The sequence below is a fragment of the Polistes fuscatus genome, unplaced genomic scaffold (genome assembly GCF_010416935.1).
Source record: "Polistes fuscatus isolate 324 unplaced genomic scaffold, CU_Pfus_HIC Scaffold11, whole genome shotgun sequence".
NCBI classification, from domain to species: domain Eukaryota; kingdom Metazoa; phylum Arthropoda; class Insecta; order Hymenoptera; family Vespidae; genus Polistes; species Polistes fuscatus.
The window spans coordinates 5,066,951-5,089,235 of record NW_025113009.1 but is presented as its reverse complement, the minus strand read 5'-3'; positions in this window follow the sequence as shown (position 1 = coordinate 5,089,235).

Sequence of the window (22,285 nt, the reverse complement as noted above, 5' to 3'; positions counted from 1 at the left end):
GTTTAACGGCCTCACAAAGCTGCAACTGTATACTCTCGGTACGATAATAACGCGCGACCACGCCACGCTTTCTAATTTCATTCTCGCGCATGTGCATCCACCACCCCACCCCACCCCCTTCTTCCTCTCTTCCTACAATCTCCCCCTACCCCCGATGAAATTTTTTCCTCCCCTGCCCATCTTACTTTTTCTTTTTTATCTTTTATTATTATTATATTTCGCGTTTGTTAATTTATTTATATTTTCCTTTTCTTTCCTTTTTTCTGATCACGTTTTAAAAACCTATAAAAACCTATTAAACGTCAATTTCAATGCCGACGTCGCGTTCCACCGCGATAATCGATTCGCTCTATGCGAAACTTTTTCCACTTGAAAAACAAACGATAGGAAGCAGAAGAAGAAGAAGAAGAAGAAGAAGAAGTAGAAGGAAAACAAAAAAGAAAATAAAGAAAGAAAAGCAATAACAAAACATATCTCAAATTATATTTAAAAAAATAGGTTCTCCGTTTTCGTTAAAAGAATGAATAATTTTCATTCGTTTACTCGTATTATTGATAAATAATCGATAGAAAGAGAGAAAGAGGAAAAAAAACAATTATGTTTAATCCCTCGTTGTATTGTGTACACGCGCTTGGTATAATTAAAAATGATATGCTTCGTAAACAGATCTATCTCCCTTTGGCACGTTATCAAAAGTTCATTTTAGCTTTAAAAGTAGCTCATCGGTCTACCTTCCTCCTCTCCGATTCATCCCGAATTCGCCGAATATATCGGTTAAACTTTCGTGATACTTCAAATATTTCGAGTACTTTTGCCCTATCTCGAAAAAGTGATTATTATACTATAAGCTCGATAAGGGGGGGGGGGGACTTCGCGATTTAATAATCGTGAATATCTTCAATTCGAGTGAAATTGTCGAGTGACTTGAATCATTTTTCTTTTTTTCCTTTTCTATTTCTATCTTTATTTTAAATCATGTGAAAAGAAAAAAAGAAAAAAAACGAACGAACGAACGAACGAACGAACTCGGTGACTAATTAATTTTGTTCGAATAAAAAACAAAATATTTTCCTTAAATCAAACGTCCCCCAAACGTGTAACTTTCATAACATTTCAAATGTTCTTTTTCGAATTAATTAACTGGCAGAAAATAAAAATTCTCTCAAACATCTACCCGCGGATGTAACTTTTGAACTACTGGCCGTACGTGTTTTTGCGTTCTTCGGGCATACGTAAAAATTACTCGAGACGAAAGTTAAAATTAGCGCAGGCGGGGAGGAAAAATAATAATTTAGAACTACAAACGTCTTGATTGGTAACACTAATTACTCTGTAATTGTATATCGATCTCCTTTTAAGTGAACCAATTATCAGACTCTGTTTGAAGCTGCCTATCTTCTATCTAGTCAAGGGGTGCTTTCTACCGTAAATAATATAGTTCATCGCAGGTTTCAACGAAGATTTCCTATAGCTTTGCATGCACCTCTTGCTCCCCTACCTTCACTCCTTCCTTCACCTCTTCCTTCACCCCTTCCTTCACCCCTCTCTCATTCTCTCTTTCTATCTCTATGTGCACCTACCAATCTATCCATAGTACGCAATACTCGCTCGTAGAGTATATAAATGCATATCTATCTTGCTCGCATTCTCTCCTTTTCTATATAGGGTGTCCCAACTGAAGAAGGCCACCGAAATATTTTCTTTCTTTTGAATGATATAAAAAATATTTTAAAAGGTAGGCACTATTAGCCTTACACTCCTTTTCCTTCCTTTACCCCTTTTTCCTGCTTTTTTAAAATCAATCAAAGTATGCCTTAAATATTTTTCATATTAATAAGAAAGAAAATATTTAGATGGCCTACTTCAGCTGGAACACCTTGTATAAATGTACATTATATATAAATGTATATAAATGTATATATATATATACGACGAGTGCTTTTACGGTTAATCGAAATCGCTCTTCGAAACGCTTGAAGGCGTCTCTACCGGCTCCATTGAACCCGCTGGTTCATTGTTTCCGAAAGCCTTCGATTCTCGAAAGGAGGCAATTTCAAGTCGGTATTCGGTGCACGTCACTGGCGTGAAAAAGAATATCTCGATGAGATTCGCCAAATCCTCGTCTCTTCGTTTCGTGGAACATCATTTTGGAGAGTAAGATAGCTTTGTGTGCAGGCACATTTATATTATCGTGTATGCTATTAAAATAATAATATTAAACCGAATACATATACTTAGAAATGGAAGGAATGCGCGGTAGAAACTCCTAATATAATCACAAGGAATGATAAAAATATTTTACTATTTGTTCATACATAGATATTACACACATATCGTGAAATAAACGACCCGTGAACTTTATATTTCAACATTTACGTTTCGTCTCATTTCTTTTTTACATTACATGTATCGTAACGTTCTTGTATTTTTACGTTCTATGCTATGAAATCCATATAGTACGTTTCGAATTTATATATTTATACACGCATACACGCATACACATACACGTATAGATACATACACATATATATAAATATATACAAATACTGGTATGCATCCAATAAGAATCCATGAAAGCGTTTTTCAAGTATTTCGTGCGTAATGTGTGAATTTAACTTTGCTAACATCTTTCCGATATCTGCAAAATATATATCTACATTATGAGCCACGTTAGATATCGTAAAAAAGAGTATAAATCGTGAGGTAACTGCTATAAAGAGTATCATCGGTATCGACTTTCTACGCTGACGTGTTTAACTTTAAAGGATACGAAAATCGGAAGTTTAAAAATTCCATCACCATACAAAATCGTAAAACATTCCAATAAACAAAGAAGGGGAGAGTAATAAAACTTATTTCAAATTCATAGAATTAATGAAATATTTATACGAGTTTACTTAACTAAACTCATTGTCTTGATAATGTTTATATCAAATCCTAAATAATCTCTATCTAGGTTTCTATTTAAAAAATGAAACCTTACGTTCTTCGAGAGAAAGGTTCTATACTAACAATAGGCACGGTTGACATTGTCTCGTTAAAAGCAGTACACCTCCTACCTAACGTTCATATGTAAAAGAGAAAATTCACGAGGCTGCATTGTATAACATACGAGATGCGAAGTGCAACATCATCAAGGAGTTGTCTGACACGAGCCGAGCACATAACGATCGCTTCGACGATGAGGAATTTTGTTCTCTCTCATATACACACATATATATATACACACACACACATTATCTTTCCTCCTCACTTTACTCCTTCTATCGCTTTCCTCCGAATTAGATTCGCGTTCAGGCGAACGGTCGGTCGTAGAACAATCCTTAATTAAGTTAGCCTCGTTACCACGGTATCGAGAAACTACACTCGATTGCCTTGGTAAGGCGATACGATACTCAAACTCGCGATATAGGTCTTCCAACGAACTCTGATAAGGATTTCTAGTTCTCCAATTGATCGATTTATGCTATTGCAAATGCTTACTTATTGTATCATACATATATATATATATATATAAAATATATTTCGTATCGTGTGTATGGGGGATTGGAAGAAGTAACAATAAAGTTTTTATGGAGATTCTTTCCTATAGGAGAACATCCTCCATTTAGGAGTATCCCTCCACGATGATTAATCGTCCTTGAAATTGAAAAGAAAAAGAAAAGAAAAAAAAAGAATAAATGATCTCTGTAAGAACTGAGCGTAGAGAAGTTGACGTTTCCTTCACGAGCCTCAGCACATCTTTGGAGCTAAGTGATATATCGCCTTCCCTACCTGGCATATCGCTTTTCCCTTCGATGGCATTCCACGTTTGTCGTCATCGTCTTCCTTCCTTCCTTCCTTCCTCGTCATCATCATCTTCCTCCTCCTCCTCCTTCTTTTAGTTGTCATCCACCTCTCGAAGAAGAGTATCTTTTCGATCCCGAGGAAACCGGTTGTCGCGAATAATTTTCGATAAATAACCTTACCTCCTCTCCTACTTGCATTTACTTGCTTATACACTTTGCCGACTTAACAAAATCTTATTCCACCCGAGAAACTTACTTTCCAAGCATTCTCCAAACTCGTTCGCGAAGGATACATCGTAATCTTGTTTCAAGTTATGCGATCCGTCGCGTAAAATAGAAGAAGAGAGAGAGAGAGAGAGAGAGAAATAGGTATAAATAAAGTTTAGAAGGAAAGAGATAGAAAAAACTGACGCGTGTTGTACCGTGTTGTGCCTTCCTTTCGTTTTCGAAAAATTCAATTTTACAAGACTATCCCACCACGTTGGCTAGAAGGAAAGGCGATTTAAACGCACGATATCGCAACCCGAACCGAATAGCTATCCATCCAGCACCCATTTGTTTTCCTCCAAGAAAAGAATAAAGTGCTTTGCGAGTTTCTAAGTATACTCGCATTCTCCAATTTTACTTATATTTCTGTCTCTTCCCCGCAACGCCGGTTGAGAACATGAATGGTAGAAATATAAATGTCACGCCCGACCGCTTTGAACTACTTACGACAATATCGTTCCGCTTTCTCTGCATTTACATTTACACTTACATCTTCCCCCTTCCCCCTTCCCACCGTTGGTGGACCTATTTTTTTTTCCTATTATTTCTTCATCCAGGCAATACAAATATATTTCACGGATCGTTGATATCACTTCGAATGAGAGATATCGATGATTAATAATTTTTATATTAATCGAATTCAATTTATAGTACAATTAAACAACCGATACAAATTCATTTATATCATTCTCGCGCAAAAAGTTTATTCTAGAATATTGTTAGGATATTTTGAAAAAATCAATAAACTTGATCGTATAATTTTCTATTAAAAGAATTCATCCTAAGTTCTGTTTAACTTTGGATCCCGATCGGAAGATCTGTGTTAATGTTTTATGAAAAAAAAAAAAAAAACTATCGATTTAACTGGCACGAGGATAGTCGATAATCGTCGTCATCGTCGTCGTGGATGACGTTTCTCGCTAAACTATCCCGTAAAAATTGTAATAGTTCAATAAGAAGGTTTCTTCTGGCAACTTCCCCGTGCGGAAGTTTTCTCTAACGGTTCACAGCAGCAGTAGTAGCAGCAGCAGCAGGTCGTCAGGGAGCTCGTCGAGAAGCTGGCCTGCATAATGCAACCAACGTAGTTACTTTTCCGAACTGAAAAATGGAATAGTTCCCGTGTCCGTCTGTAAAGTATGTAGAAACGTGTTCCTTCCGGGCGTTCCGCATCAGTTATTAACGTCAGTCACCCCTCGTAACCTACAAGAGGAAGAAAGCTGCCACCCCCACCCCCACCCCCACCCCCGTATACGGGCTACACTACTTTCTATACTTCGCATTTGTCCTTTTTACCAACCCTAAGTCCTTCTCTACCACCCCCGACGACCCTTTTTCCCCCCTTCATTTTTTGTCCTATTTCTGTGTCTTTTTTCTTCGTATTTTGTTTCGCATGTTTCTCTTTTCTTTTCCTTTTTTTTTTTTTTGATGGAGTAAGAGGTGGAAAGGGAGGCTTTGTTTTTCGGTTCGATCCTTTTTTTTTTGTGTGTCTTTCCTTTTTAGTCAAACCCTTGGCCTTCTTTCTTTCTGACCGATTTTGGTATCCTCTGATGTAAAAGGACGACTAGAGAGAAGGTACAGAAAAAAAAAGAAAGAAATGATAAACGAAAAGAAAGGAAAAGGGTATATAGAAGAGAAGGACTGAAAGGTGGAGTTTCCGACACGACTTGTTGCGAATTGAGAACGTCACTTAAAGACACGCACGGAAAACTCGACGACGTTTCCTCGAACGAGAGAGATAAGAGAGATCATCCGGACTCTTCCTTCCATGCTACTTCTCTTTTTCTTTTTTTTCTTTTTCCTTTTTTCTTTTTCGTTTTTTTCTATTTCTCTTTCCCTTTCTAGTATCTTATTCAAAATCCAGAGAATCGAAGGAATATTTTTGCACGGCTGACGTCGATTCGTCGTCTTTACGGAATGGATTTTCGTAGTACCGATTCTTCGGCTTTCTCGAAAGGAGAATAAAAAGGTAATAGTTTCTCCAAGTCGTCGAAGGTTCAAATTACTTTTATAGGGATTTAAGGTGATCGATAGGATTTATTCTGAACGTGTACACCGTCGGTCTCTTTTACCGAAAAATCTTGAAAATTTGGATTAAATAAGACACCGAAGAGAAAATAAAAGAAAATAAAAGAAAATAAAAGAAAATAAAAGAAAAGAAACAAGAAATAAATAATTTTAATCGATTCTATTTTAGATTTATATAATGAGATCGTAGCATAAACAAAAATCAAAGAGTAAATAATTATCGTTACGATCAAAGAAATCATTATCGTGAGAATCGGAGTGTGGCGACACACCCGATAACATAAGTTGCATCCGTCGAACTCGTCTGATCGAGAGAACAATCCCCTTGTCGTATTTATAATTTGAATAATGATCGAAGAAAATCTTTCGTTCATAATAAGAGACAAAGGGAGAAAGAGAGAAAGAGAGAGAAATAAAATATAACGAGATAAGACAGTATCGAGAATTATCGATGAAACCTTTTTATTGTCTTCGAGGGGTTGTTTTCATTAATTAAAAAGAACTTTTCTTCTTATTATTATAATAATAATAATTATTATTATTATTTCTTATCGCAAAATTAATTAAAATAAAAGTATAAGAAATAAAACTCTTGGACCTGAAACATATTTTACTTTTACACGAAATGCGAAATTTATTCTACGTGTATATATGTGTGTATGTATATAATCTGAATTATTATTGAAGAAGGAATATATATGAGAGATACTGGAAATTGGTATAGAAGGGTCGTTGGGTTCGTTGCTGAGAGACATAGTCGTAAAGAAACCTGGCGCCAATGCGGGATCGGTTAAGGGGTGGAAATATCGTTGGGGTTTGAGTTATTTACCCACGAGATGGATAAGACTCTGTTCGAGAACATAACTATCTTTTTCTTTCGTTTTTCCTATCTATCTCTTATCTTCTTCTTCTTCTTCTTCTTCTTCTTCTCTTTTTTTACTATACCATAAAAATTGCCAACAACGAGGAAAGCAACAATCCATACATATATAAAAGATTTAATATTTTTTGTAATGCTATTAAAATGAGAAAAAACAAATTAATCGTTATTTCAACTATTTTCTAACGAAGAGAAAATCTTATACAATTATTCAGTACTATACTTACGTAGGGGAAAATATTGGAAACTACTTTGATAAGAAAATTATGCTAATGCCAGAAAATATAAAGTGTAATAACGAGAAAATGTATCTTACGTACTCTCTACGAAGAAAAGCTTGTCGGTAGAAGAAAAAAAGAAGAAAAAGAAGAGGGAAAAAAAGCCTTATAATAAAAAAAGGACAAAAATCGTATCTCAAATTTAAGCTCGGCTTACGATCAAATCATATTTCGTTATATACATATATATTATATAATATTACTATAGTACGCATATTCATCGCGTGATTTATTTTCTTTTCTCTCTCTCTCTCCCCCTTTTATATTCTTCTTCAACAAATCAATGAAATAATATTCTTCTAATATTTTTATTCATATAAGAAATGTTTAGTTTTTAATATTAAATATATAAGAGTAACTTCGTAAAAATCTTTCTAATGACTTTTTCTCACATCGAATCCCATCACATCCCCCTTCACATACGTACATAAAAAGATACTATAATACTTGTTTGCCAAAGTCTTTTGGTTAGATCGAGTTCTTGGTGGATCAAAGGACGGTAAGCGAATCTCAGAGAAGTTCCTTGGGAAGGATTTTCTAAAGGCGATGGCATAAGGACGAATGCCGGGCACGATCCTGCGGCTACATCATTCACCGAACTATCGGCTGTAAGTCACTTCCTACATCGTTCTATTTCGAAAAAAAAGAAAAGTAAAAAAGACCTTGGTATATAAAAGTATATAGTTGCATATTATATGTATTCCATATGATATACTAGAAATATACATATGTGTGTATACATGTACGTATCTGAACCGAGTACCAAAAGTATTCTTTTTATACGTCGTCATTGTCAATTTTAAATAATTAATATTTACTTTTAATACAGAGTTCAACAATTCTTTTATATACTGAAATATGTTATTATCGTAAAAATATAATTGTATATGAATAATAATGAAAATTGTTTTATAGACAATATAACAATTAATTGTATGTTTCTTCGATCTAATTAAAAAATATAATTAATATTTTTTTAAATAATACTTGATTGGTATTATATAACATATTATATAACATATATGCATTTGTTAAATTATATAAATTTATGTATATATATATAGATATATCTGTAGTAAAATAATAAATAAGACGGATGTAAAGAAAGAGTGTGCGAATTAGAGACAACGACGTTTGAGTATTGTTACTGATTAATGATTTTCAACGTTCTTAGTTTCTGAGCTGCAAAAAGGTTCGGCCGATCGATACATCGAACGAGCTTAGTCTTACTGATGGTCTCCATACATTATTTTCCTAATATTTCACACCAGTTTTATTAACACATTAATCATTTTCTTGGATATGAATAAATGTTAGTACAAGAGACTACATTGCATACCTACGTATCTTACATACCTAATTTAAGAACGTTTTATATCATTCAACAAAAAAAAACAACATGCATAGTCTCTACAGGGGAACGGGGGATAAAAGTAAAACTTATATTATCATATGGGAAATAATCAATTAATTCATATTATGTCAAATAAGTATAGGAGACCTGAAAAAGCATGTAAAGGCATTACACAATATTATATATAAGTAAAGTGCATTAGAATATTAAAATAATTGTTAATTAATCGACATTGTCCTCTATGAAAGTTCTTTTATTCAATATTGTTAATATGACTTTCCTAACGTTTCTTATGTACAATAAACATAATATTCGTTAGAAATAAAATTTCCTTTTTCGGAAAGTCATAAAAACATGAATCAATAAAAGAAATTTGATTGACTTTTTCAAAATACGGTAAAACGAATTTTTATACTCTTTTAAACTCAAATGTATATTTTTTTCGATTAATTAAAAATTATTTAATCGTTTTATAACAATCCCCAGACATCCCCACTCAATATTTTCATGAACAAATATATATCTCGCAATAACTATCGATCGAAAAAAACTCACACATACACGCACGATTATTAATTTAAAAAGCTTCGATAATATCGTTCAACTGTCGATCAACTGTGAGTTATATCTCACTCTCACTCTTTTTTTACCTGTATACTACCCTCTCTTTTCATATCCTTTCATAAAATTTTATCGTTACCGTCGCTTAAAAAGTATCTCTTAAAAAAAAAAACAAAAAGAAACAAAAACAAAAGAAAAAAGAAAAAACCTAACATTCTCAATCGATTCAGAAAGTTGCTTGCGCAGACATTCTTTGTGAAGCATCGAATATAAGACCCGTTGGGCCCTACAGGCCCGTTGTCTAAATCTAACACGATAAGTAGGCGGTGCCGATTAATCATGCCGGTAAAATCAGCCGGAACGACTTCGAGTTCTTTCTCTTTCTCTTTCTCTCTCTCTCTCTCTCTCTATTTTTCTCTACATCCCATTGGCGTAGAATTATTCACCTAAAGATATTTTCAACGAGGAATAATAATATAACAAAAATATCTTATCACTTTTCCATCGCTCGAAAATCTATTTCTATTAATTAATAACGCGTGTATTAATTAGTAATCGGTGAAGACTCGTCGTTATCTTTAATGATGAAAATAAAAAAAAAGAAAATAAATAAAAAGGAAAAAAGAAAAGAAATGAAAAATTATACATATATAAATATATATAGGGGGAAAAAAAAGGGATAGAATAAAGGCACGTAATTTGTACGAGTTTAAATGTCCTCCAGCACCCATTCCCCCGCTGTCCAGTTTTACGGGGAATAATGATATAACGTTTGGAACGTAATAAAGGCATAACGCGTTACAAAAGGAACACAACTCGCGGCAATCTATCCAAGTAGTGGTGGTACGTGTGTGTTAACGTATTATACAAAGAGGAAGAGAAAGAGTGAAAGAGAGCAAGCAAGAAAGAGAGAGAGAGAGAGAGTGAGAGAGAGAGAGAGAGAGGCGCGTGCACGCGAACCTCGCGGCGTATCCCGTGAGATTGAGACCTCCTCGCGTTGGGACTCGCGCCGGGCCTTCATCGGGCCTCCATCGGTTCTCCCCGTGTGAGGCCGCTACCTTTCTCTCTCTTTCTATCTCTCAAACCCACCTCCCTGCCTTCCCCCACCCTCTCACTCTCTTCCACTGTACCATTCGGGACCGTTCCCTACGATGGAGGTCCGCAACACTGCCCACACACCGCGACAGGCCAAAAATTATCCAACGATTTTTTCGAGCACGAACGAAAACAAAAAGAAACAAAGAAAGAAAGAGGGAAGGAAGGAAGGAAGGAAGGAGGGAGGAAGAAACAACGCGATCTTTTTTTTTCTTTTCTTTTTGAATTCTTCGATTAAAATAAAAATATCAAAAGTCCGGGGGTCTGGGGAGGGGGAAAGATTTTCTTTTTTTCTTTTTACATATACGGAAAAATTTAATATTTACTTTCTTTATTTTGTCGTTGTTCTTATTGTTGTTGCTGTTGTTGTTAATATTCAACTCAATAGTGATTCGAAAAAGAATCGTCGACAAATAAAAAGAAAAGTTTTAGTTTCGTGGTTTCTTTCAAAGGAAACTTCACGCATAAGAAGAACATTTTTCTATTCCCTTTTTCGTATAAAAGTATAACGTTAAAACTGAAAAAGCACACATTACAAATCGATATAGAAAAGCTAGAAGAAATATTTTTGTAGTTTTGCCAGAACGGTAAAGAGCACGTTTGGGAGGTTGTTAAGCGCATTCTCGGGGAGTACCCTGATATCGGTTCGGCACACCGCACGAGAAAAGGTTAAACGCACGTATTTCCACATCAAAGCCGACAATAACAACGAGAAACGCGCTCCTGGTAATGGCGATAATGGTAATACACTTGCCGTTTTATATTTCTTCCTTGCACTTCTCTCTCTTTCTCTTTATTTCCTTCTTGTGCCAGAGTTTCAATATATTTGGTAAGAACGAGAGAGACAGAGAGAGAGAGAGAGTGTAAGAGAGAGAGAAGATTGTGCACTCCCGCGAAACGCGTACAACCTTGGAATACCTAGTGTGGTCCTGGCGTTACTACTAGACCAAGCAGATCGAAATTGCATTCTGCCTAGACGTGGCTTCGGGGAAAACGCAATTAACCAATTCCAGTGGTCTAAGATGGCGTCGGCATTGCTGAGAACTTGTGAACCAACGACTTTCGCTAAAACCCCATCAAATACGTCATTTCTCTTCCTATTCCTATTCCTCTTAATTCCTCTTCTACCTATTCCACCTTTATCCTCTTTCTTTTTTTCTTTCTCATCCTTTTTTTTTCTTCTGGTCACGGAATAATTTTACAAAGTTATTACTTCTTCCTTTTTCCTATATTATATATTCTACTTCATATTTCCACCGCACTTCATTACGATTCTCTTATACGTTTGTAGAAAAATATTAATAAATAATTTTAATTTCTTTTTTTACACATCGATCCTTAGAGTATTTTTAGAATTCATTGAAGATAATTTATTCGAGGAAAATGTTCTTGACGTTCCACGTATCGTCTCGTTAAATATATCTGTCTTTTACAAAGAAGATGATCATCGAAGAAGAAAGAAGAAGAAGAAGAAGAAGATGAAGAAGACAGACAAGTTCTTGATGTCCAAAGAGTTGTCGGCCTGAGCAAAGACCCAGAGAACAACAAGGCTTGTCCCAACGCTTAGGTGCAAATTGAAGACTATAAAGCAGTCGAAACATGCCGCTGCCGAAGGGCCGGTTCCTTCGTCGAACGTGACGACCCAATATATATGTACATTCTCCAAAGAGGTTACCATTAGTTTACCAGTCGCGGTATAGAGACCCCAGCAAACCTTTCGACCCCGTTTACCTCGACTAGTTGCGGGCTGGGATACTTACGAATAAATTAGTCGCTCCTTCTCAAAGCTTCTCTACTGAGTTACCTACGAGAATCGTTTCTCTTTTGCTTCTGTTCTATCCCACTTCTCAGCCTATTATCATCTTTATGCATATCTTCTAACTTTATTACGAACAATTAACGAAAAATTTCTAAATCTCACAAATTTTATTTCTTTTGTTATAATAATACGCAAAATTAATTTGTTTTTTCTTTTTTAATCAAGAATTTTTATATACCTATTAATCCCTAATTTTACAGAATTAATAATTTATTATTCAATAATCATCGTACCTTGAAATATTTTATATCGTTTTATATTTAGCAATGGAAATATTCTCTTCTGTTTTAAAGTTAATTAAACCAAATTAAATATTATTATTGAGGACTCATGAAATTCCGTATTATTTTTATGTCAAAAAATTAACTGTCCTGTTAAACTATTATTTTTTTGATCACGAGTTAAAATACAACCTCAAATTGGAATCAATTGGTTTACTCAAAATCAGCTATCATCTAAGCACAAAACCTATTGCATTTTTATAATAGATTATAGAATAGGATAAATATGAAGAGACAAGATTTTTACAGACATTACACGATATCAAAAGGTGTCGAACTAATCGTCCGTATTCGATGAGAACGGTGAGTAGAACACTTTGAAAGCGGCCCGAGTAAACCATGCCCGTGCGACAGCGTATTGACAAAATTAAGTGGTGACCCCGCGTAAACAGTTATCGGTAGCTCGTCGGGCAGCAAACTGGTCGAGGCTGTTTCTGATCGAAGAGGCGTGAAAGCACCATCGGTACCCATAATACCCTAGCAGCCGATGTGGGAACCATAACTCGACTAGAACGGCGATTAGTCCTGGACCACCTCGTTGTTTACCCTAAACGAGTCCTGTCTACCACCTAGTTTGCGTTATTATATATATATACGTATATATGTGTGTATATACCTATATGTGTATATACCCCTATGTGTTGTTCCCCTTTATATACTATTGTGAAAGACTAAGACTACTATATTCGTTGCTCGATTCTTGTTAAATTGAAATACACATTAAACGATTACACGATTACGAAAAACATTATCATTTAATGAAATTTCTTCTTTAATATTATATTATATGCTCGAATATAACGACGTCTTAATGTGCTACCAACGCCCCTTTTAGATATTAAAGGATAGTAATATGCTTCTTATCGATCACCACCATAAGAAGCACCTCCAAGATAAATTATTTATCCTGATTACTGACAAATTGCCCGAGGTCGTACCTTTGTCCGGGAGATACACGATGTTCGTTCATGCACAAATGGGATATTCTACGATCGTAAAAAATAGAAGAAAATAAAATATATTTATTCTATATACATTTATTATAGATTCGATAATAATGTATATATATATCAATTATCTGACTTATTATTTTCATACTGATAAAAAGTTTCAACAGGAAGAAACTTTCTTGGCGTATCTCGTTAGTAAACTTTTTGATATTAATGATAAAATTTCAAATCGAAATACAATAAAGAATTTCTATGTGAGACTATGTAATTTCTATTCCTTTACAACTACGATCCTGTGTAATACTTAGCGAAAATTGATATGATTTAAATATAATATTATCGAGATCGGAGAAATTTTACTCCCATGTAAGATAATACTTGCATATGTAACAAATATAACTAGTTAAAGTTATTTGTTTCCTCTTTCCCTCCTGCCCCCAGACTGGTTACATTCGTTTTACGTTTTCGGCGGAATTCAGTCGAGAAATGAATAGGACTGCATACATACAGAAGTTTGTTATGCGCAGACGCCGGACAAACTCTTTCTCCTACCCTCCGACTCTTTTTATCAATCCTTTTTTTTCTCGTTTTCTTTTACTTTTTCTTTTTTTTTTTTTTTGTCACTTTGTACTTTTCCCATTATGCCGTTGTTCTGTATTATCCTACACCCCATCTTCCTACGTGCTTTATATGCATTATTCTTTGTAAATACGTACCTCGTCATTGCGCTATGTATTTAAAATCATTTCGAACGGCTGCCTTTATTAGACGATCTTTGCGCGAAATAAAGCAAATGTCTTTTTCACGTGAAAAAGAAAACAAACTAGAAAAGGGGGGTAGTAAAGTAACATTTCCCTTTTTCTTATCACCCAAAATGAAATTCAAAAAAAAACCTACGAAGATATTTTGTCAGAGAAAACTTTATTCGAATCGTATTGAACGATAATATTTGATTTATCGAAAAGTCAAAGAGGGGTAGGTAGGTAAGAGAAGAGAAGAAAAAAAAAGAATCTGATCTTATTGTTCCTAAAATCTCGAGCCGAAGTTCGTCTATGCTTTGATAGAACGCGTGAAAAAGAAAAAGAAAAAAGAAAGAAAGAAATAAAAAAAAAAGGATATAAAATCAATAACGGAGGGGGGGGGTAAAAGAAATTCGTAGTTCTTTGATTTGTCCGTTTTCTCATGGAAAAGAGAAACGAACGTTTAACCGATTAACAACGTAGAAAGGTAGGAGAAAATGTTGAGAAAAAAGGGAAGGGAAGGGAAGGAGAGGTGGTGAAGAGGTTTTGGTGTGAGGGTGGTAGCAGGATAAAAACAAAAAAAAAAGAAGCAAAAAAAAACCATAGAGAAATAGTAAAAAGAATCGACGTTATTAAAGGGAAATCCTTTGAAAAGCCGCGACCTAACACGGAGAACAAACACGCGATAGAGAGAGAGTCAATCTCGAAAAAAACGTGAAAGCCTTTCGTAGACGGATCTAGTCACTCACTCACTAACTCGTTCGTTCATATGTTCCGTTCATACGTTAGTTCATACGTTAGTTTCGCTCGTATTGGTTCGTTCGTTCGGTCGTTCGTTCGTTCGTTCGTTCGGTCGCTTGCTAGCTAGCTCGGAGAATTCAGAAACTTGAGGGGATCTACATAGGAGAGGGATCTATATAGGGGAGGGATCTACATAGTCCGCCGTTAGCATCGAGAGCCCAAGTTCCCACGTCTCGACGGGAACAAGCCGACGGCATTCGAACCGAGTGTTTGCCTAAATAATTCCCGAATTAGTCGAGCGATGTTTGAGCAAGGCCGAGTTCTCTGCGTCATTCGTCGACTGATTTCAACCGGAGTGGTCACCTCTGTGCTCTGCTCTGCTAACCTCCCTCATCCTCATCCTCATCCTCATCCTCATTCCCATCCCAATACCCATCCCTGTTATAGAAAGTACAAAAAAAGTAGACGATTCGAATTTTAACCCTCAGTTCATTTCTTTCCAATTAGATCGATTCCTAAGACATTATTCTTTACGACTTTATTTTATATTTGTTTGATCTAAAGAAAAAAAGGAAAAACAAAAATATATCCGTCATTCTCATCATCCATGCCGAAAGTAATAATTCGTTTCTACGACGCGAACGAGTGGTTTTATCTAAAGAATTTATGACGCGACGCAGTTCGTAATTTTAAAGCACAACGCGTACTCTCTCTCTCTCTCACTCTCTCTCTCTCTCCCTCTCTCTACACCCTCGTCTCGAGCTTCACAATCCATATTTAACGATCTTCCTGCGCGAGCGCATGATTTAAACGACCTCTAACGAATTCGTTGCGTAATGTTAAAAGCAAGACGTGCATTTCCGCATATGACGCTTTATTTATTAATAAAAACCAAAAAAAAAAAAGATAAGAAAAAGAATAAGAAGAAGGAGAAAAAAAACAAGCGTTCGCGATAAATCATAACTCGCGTTATGATTTAACCCCCGTTCCAAATTTTCAAGACGATACAATCCCAACCTCGTTTGATGGATTGGAGTACAAACCTAGGGGAGAGAGAGGAGGTTGAAAATTTCATACCGAATATTCGTGAAATCGTATAACCTATTTTTCTCGTTTCATGTATTTTTCTTTTGCCATATCTTTTTATTTTTATACTTGGTTTTTGTTTGTTTGTTTGTTTGTTTGTGTTGTTATTTCCCTTACACCTTTTGTCTTTTCGAGTCGTCGCGTAGTTGATAGAAAGATCTTTTCTTTCTCGCGAAACAACGAACGTGAGCTTGCAAGCACATCGTCACGCCGCCATTCCTTTCCTATTCCCTATGTAGCTCGTTAGTATTCGTTTTCGCATTTTCCAGAATCCGAGCACGCGGCCCTTCCTCCCTCCTTCCCTCCCTTTTTTCCTTTTCTATCCTTTTCTATCCTTTTTTCCTTTATTTTCTTTTCCTGCTTTCTCTCTCTTTCTTTTTGATTTTCTTTTTCGAATCTGTTTTTTTTTCTATGCAACCCATCACCACTCATTCCAATGTTTCAAAGCTTTTTATACCGTGCCGAGGCACTCGCCGACATTTTTGTCCTAGAAATGCGATTTATCCTATCGTGGTTAGAATTTATATGTATGTATAAGGATATAAATATATATATATATATATATATATATATGTATGTGTACAAGAAAACGTTTAGATCGTTGTAAAGAGAACTGAAGAATTTCGTTTAATATTGAAAATGGTCGTGAGTTTATGCGAAATGCGATAGTAATCGGAATATCAACGTTCCTTCCGAGTTATTCAAATTAAATGTATTACCTTCTGTAAGTCATTCAAGGAATAGTTAGCTCGACTACCCCTTTTTGACTTGATTAATCGTATTGTTTCATAGATATACATATACATACATACTAAACTATTTCTTCGAAATAGTTTAAAACTTCGAGTTTTAACACACTGTTGATTACTTCTGCTAAACTAAGATAAATTCTAATTAAAAGTATCTCTCTCAATGTATCACCATCTTATTCTTTCTCTTATTTGACGTTAGAAAATTAAAAATATAAAAGAATTATCTCTTTCTTTATTTTAAATTCGAATGTAAAGTAAAAAAAGAAAAGAGAAGAAAATGAAATAAATTTAAAACAAAACCCGGGTGTGTGTACTTATGTACGCACGTATAAAAAGTTATACTATTTGGCGTATATGCAACATATACGATACACGTGAACAATACCCCAAGCCGGCTATGATGACAAGACTAACTTCATGCTATTAATTTCATATTGCTGTGCGCGCGCATCGTAAATATCAACAAACTTCATTCTGTTAATTTTGCGTCGCTGTACGCGCACATCGTAAAAATTCACTTTCATCACTTTTTCCCAAACGCGCCGAAAGAAATATAACTTTAAAAAGAAATTTAATAAAATATAGACAATAAAGTAACATAAATTAATACAATAATAATAATAATCCAGCGTACAAAGAAACGTAATATCCTTTTTCGTAGCAATTTTGAGACAAATGTCGCCATTCGTGTATAGGTATTGGTTAGGTAACAGATAAAAAGAGAGTAGAACGTAGCTTTTAAGCTGCAAAACCTGTTCTCGCGATTTCGAAGCTTTCTTCGTGAAAAAAAAAGAGAAAAAGAGTAAGCATTGAAGAAAGATAGAAAGAAAGAAAGAAAAAGGGAGAGAAAGAGAGAGAAAGAGAAAGAAAGAAAAAGACAGAATCCAGAAGGACAGGAACGTTGAAAGCATTCGACAACCGAACGAAGACAGCGTATTCGTTTACGTAAGATCGATGTTCTCGAACGATGGGCAAGACAAAGATGAGATAGATAGAAAGTAAGAAAGAGACAAACAACACCGTTGTCTCGTCAAATAAGGTCACAATATCGGATAAGGTTGATCCGTGTACCCATTATCCTGCTTCCTTTCTTTCAACTAATTATCGGCATCTTCTTTTCCCTTAGTAAAAAAAAAAAAGAAATAAAAAAGAAAAGTAAGAGATATTCTTTCAGTAATTTCTTCTTCGATTATTTTTTTTTAAAACCCTTAATTTAACCCTCCTCCCATATAACGAACGAGCTTGCAACGATATTGACACTACCAATTAACTATGATAAATATTTTCTAATTCAATAAATAATAAGAAGAATAATTATTTATCGATAAATTCGAACAAAATCGTATAATTTAATTAATTTTGATTACTACAAATAAATAAATAAAACAAAAAATAAGATAGACGTATAAATGCAATACGATAAATAACACCAAAGTGACGTTTAATCTAAATCATTGTCTAACAATTAATGAAATATTTCCACATCACCTTAAATCGGCATTAAATTGCATTAAACGTGTTCCTAGATTATCAGAAATAGCCTATGTAAGAGGATTAATAAGATTTATTCGATAAACTGATATATCCCATGATAGTAATTTAATAATAAAATCGAAGTGATCGATTGGTCGGTTGGTCGGTTAGTTGGTTGGTTGGTACAATCCGAGAGAAACCGTTTCCCGGAAATTTCGTAGAAGGTACGAGAGCTTGGAAGATCGGCAGACAAAGGCTCGCGACCTGACGCCTTCTAAGGACTCTCTCTCTCTCTCTCTCTCTCTCTCTCTTTCTCTTTCTCTTTCTCTTTCTCTTTTATATACTGCGTAGCACGCGTCCCAAAAACGGAGAGTCGCGGGATCGCCAGCAGCTGGACTCCTTCGAGGCCAACGTCGAGGACTTTCGGAGAGTAGTAGCAACAGCAACAGAAACAGCAAACAGCAAACAGCAAACAGCAGCAACGTCGTCGTCGTCGTCGTTGTTGTCGTCGTTGTCGTCGTCGTCTTCGAAGAGACGATGACTATCGTAGGACGAGAAGGTAGAAAGAAAGAGAAAAAGAGAAAGAAAGAGAGGGTAGACTGTTGGGAGGTGGACTGCGGCGAGGGGGGTGGAGGGAAGAAGAAAGAAAGAAAAGAGCGGTTTTTCAAGAGAACCCCCATAAACGGTAGAAGAGACAAGGCTGACTCTAAATGGCCGTGGTCCGGCCTCTTTCTTTCTCTTTGTATATATATATATATATAGATATTTTTCTCTCTTTTTACTTGCAACATTCTCTACGTAGATATTACTTACACACACGTTAATATACTTCTACTTTTCAAACAACAATAATATCTCTTTTTCTATACGACTTATCGTGTCAAATCTTCTTTCCTATTTCTCTATACATATATCTCTCTATGATTATTTAAATTTTCTCGTTGAAAATTTATCCCGGTAAAAAAAGATAGTTAGATCTCGCTAATTTAACGAGATACGGAATTAGAAAAGTTGTTTTTCCCCCGTTGTTATTGTTATCATCGTCTATCTGTCTCTTTTCTTTTTTTACCTTTTTTTTCTTTTTTTCTTTTTTTTCTTTTTTCTTTTCGCTTTCCTTTTCTCTTTCTCTCTCCTTTTTTCATACTCAAGGGAAATAAAACGCTAGCAAACGAATACGAAATAATATGATATCTCTATATTCATTCGTGGAGATTTATCTACGGTTTTCCTTGACTTCATGACAATGTATGTTGGTACAAAGGTTTATCAGCTAAAAGAGAAATAAACTTGAGTAAAGGTAAATACGAAGATAGGATTGTCGATGATAAAACTAACGTGATTGCTAATACTAGGATATTTTTTTTTCTTTTTTCTTCTCTTTTATGAGTAACCGAGAAGACTAATAAATTTGATTATCTTCGACTGAAATCATTCCTTAAATAACTTTTTTCTTATAATGAGATATTCTTAGTTGTATATATATATTTGTATTTTACCTGACATCTGATATTTTTTAATTTAATCATTCAAAGAAATAGGATATTCGATTAAATAGTTACAAATATTAATAACGGATAATAAATTAAGCAAAATAATTATCACAAACTATAACTTATTATTATTCACCCTTTCGATATTATTTTTCTTTATTTAACTTTCGTCTTCATCACCTTGCTATATAAATAATATATATTTTAACAACACGACAATGACAAATCTATGAGAAGGGGTAAAAAAGAAAAAAAGTAAAAGAAAAATTGTTCGAAGGATCATTCGCGAGTAATAATAGAAAATAGAAAATCGAAAATATGAAAGACGGTGGACACAAAACTGGTGGGAGATACTAAACTCTATAGGGGGTATGGGTGAAAGACTATCTCTCTTTGGGTTTTGTTTGAAAGAAAAAAAAGTGTAAAAGAGAAAAGTAGAAATTGGCAAATTGCCTATCAACGCGAATCACCAGGCCATACAATATTCCTGCGAAATATTGCATTGAGACGATCGTCGTTGGTGGTAAATGCTTGAAAACTATTTCTATCTCTTTCTATTCTCTATTTATTCTATTTTTCCTTTCACAAAACGCTGTTTCTCAAGAAAGAAATCGCTTTGTTCGAACGATTTCGTTCCTGGGCTGAATCCACCGGTTAAACTTTCAAACTGGTCTGGCACGGTCTCGTTGCTCAGTACCGGAACGCCATGTGTCGTTGATTGCGTCTCTCACGGGGGTGACTCCACCCCAAGTTCGATTCCACATCCTCCTCCCATAGGTACGTTGTTCGACTAGAAATTGACCCTCTGCTACGTTGATCGAAATTTTATTTTATTTTATTTTGTTTTATTTTATTTTTCTTTTTGTTCAATATAATACATAATTGTTTGTTCACATTTGTTAACTATACGTATTCGTATTGTAAGATATATAAATATAATCATTTTATTGAAATGTTTCTTGTTAAATAAATATTAGCTTTTAAATAAGAAGATGAACTTAATGGATTTAACTGGATAATCTCGAAGGTTGTCGTCAGGCATAATTAGGAAAGCTCTCCCTCGTTTACAATGAAACTTCCGAAACAGTTTCTCCATCTACATTTTCGAGCATGCAGGAACAGTCATCGTCGGCGATTTCTCCCTCATGAAATTGTTTACTCAACGTAGTGTGTTACATTCTCACACTTGTAGGGAAAGAACATCTGTACAATACGGAGAAAGCGGAAGAACCCTTGGGTAGGTGGTTGGGCTAAATAATTCCCCAACGATGCTTACAATCCGCGTTACAACCTGCGAATGCGCCAACGTCAAAGTTTTACTACTAAGAGAAGTCGTGAAACAAGGAACCAAGCCGTCTTTATGTCTCGTCATGTTGGCCGCGATAATAGAGACAAGGATCGCATGTTAGTCCAAATTTACGAACTCCTACTACATTATTATATGAGATTCTGAACGCTGGTATCGACCTAACGCTAATTAAAACTATAATAGAAAGAAAATTCGTATTACCTTCCTACCAATATTTCCGTGTTTAAAGGAATCCCTTTTCTAAAATAATCCGAACTTCGAAACTTGCGATGAAACTTTTACGGATAGTTAACGTCACTCCAACGAAGTCTCACATGTCAACGTTTTAAATTGAACATTTGATCTTCTAATTGAATACTTATGTATATCCTGATATTGAATACACATAGATATATAGATAGATAGATAGTAGATAGATAGTAGATAGGTAGTAGATAGATAGATAGACGCATAACCCATAGAAATCTTGAGCTCATGCCGTATCAATCAATTATATCGGATTTTGGAACGTCATTCGACGATTAGATGCCTGAATTAATTTGCTAATGCATTCTCGTTGTTGGATGAAATTCATACAAGCGTGTACGGAAGGTTCTCTACATGTAACTACATATATGCATCATTAAATTACATGTGTTTGATTATGGAGCATTCAGTACCATCTAGCGATTAAACGTATAAGCCAAGTGGAAACATCTACTGCCTAATTACAAACTATACATTTTGCATGCTTTTAAGAAAAATTCTCGCATCTAGGTACTCAAATAATATTTCATAATTTTTTTAAATTTTAATATATGCACGGAATATTAGTAGAAAAAAGGTTACATATTGTAGATGGGAATTTGTACAATTAAATTTGTTTTATCTTGCATATTAAATTACTCCTATTTACCTTTGTTCACGAAATGAATAATTTAACGAAGTATATGAACCATTTTATCTAACTCTGTAATTATCTAAATGTTCTGTTTTCGTTGAAGAGAATATGACAAATAATTTGAGCTCATCGATGAATAACATTGAAATATTGCAATGAATAGTTCCTTTCAGTGCTATTCAATATTTCAATCTATTATTACGGTACCATTTGAATTTAGAATTATTAGTAATGTTCAATTGTTTAAATGATTTATCATTTAGTATTTTAATTAAAATAGAAAGAGAAAATCTTATTAAGTTTATTTTTTTTCTCGAAATAAAAATATAATATACAAAGATTTTCCAAAGAAGCTCTATGAACCCAGATGTTTCGTGCTGCAACACCTTTATTCCTCTGCGTTGCTTATACTACCGTATTAATGAAAAAGTAATTAAAGTAGCCGGCGGTAACGGATTCTCTAATAAGCAAACCCGTAAACAACAGCATCCTAACTAAGAATAAAGAAGTTATTTA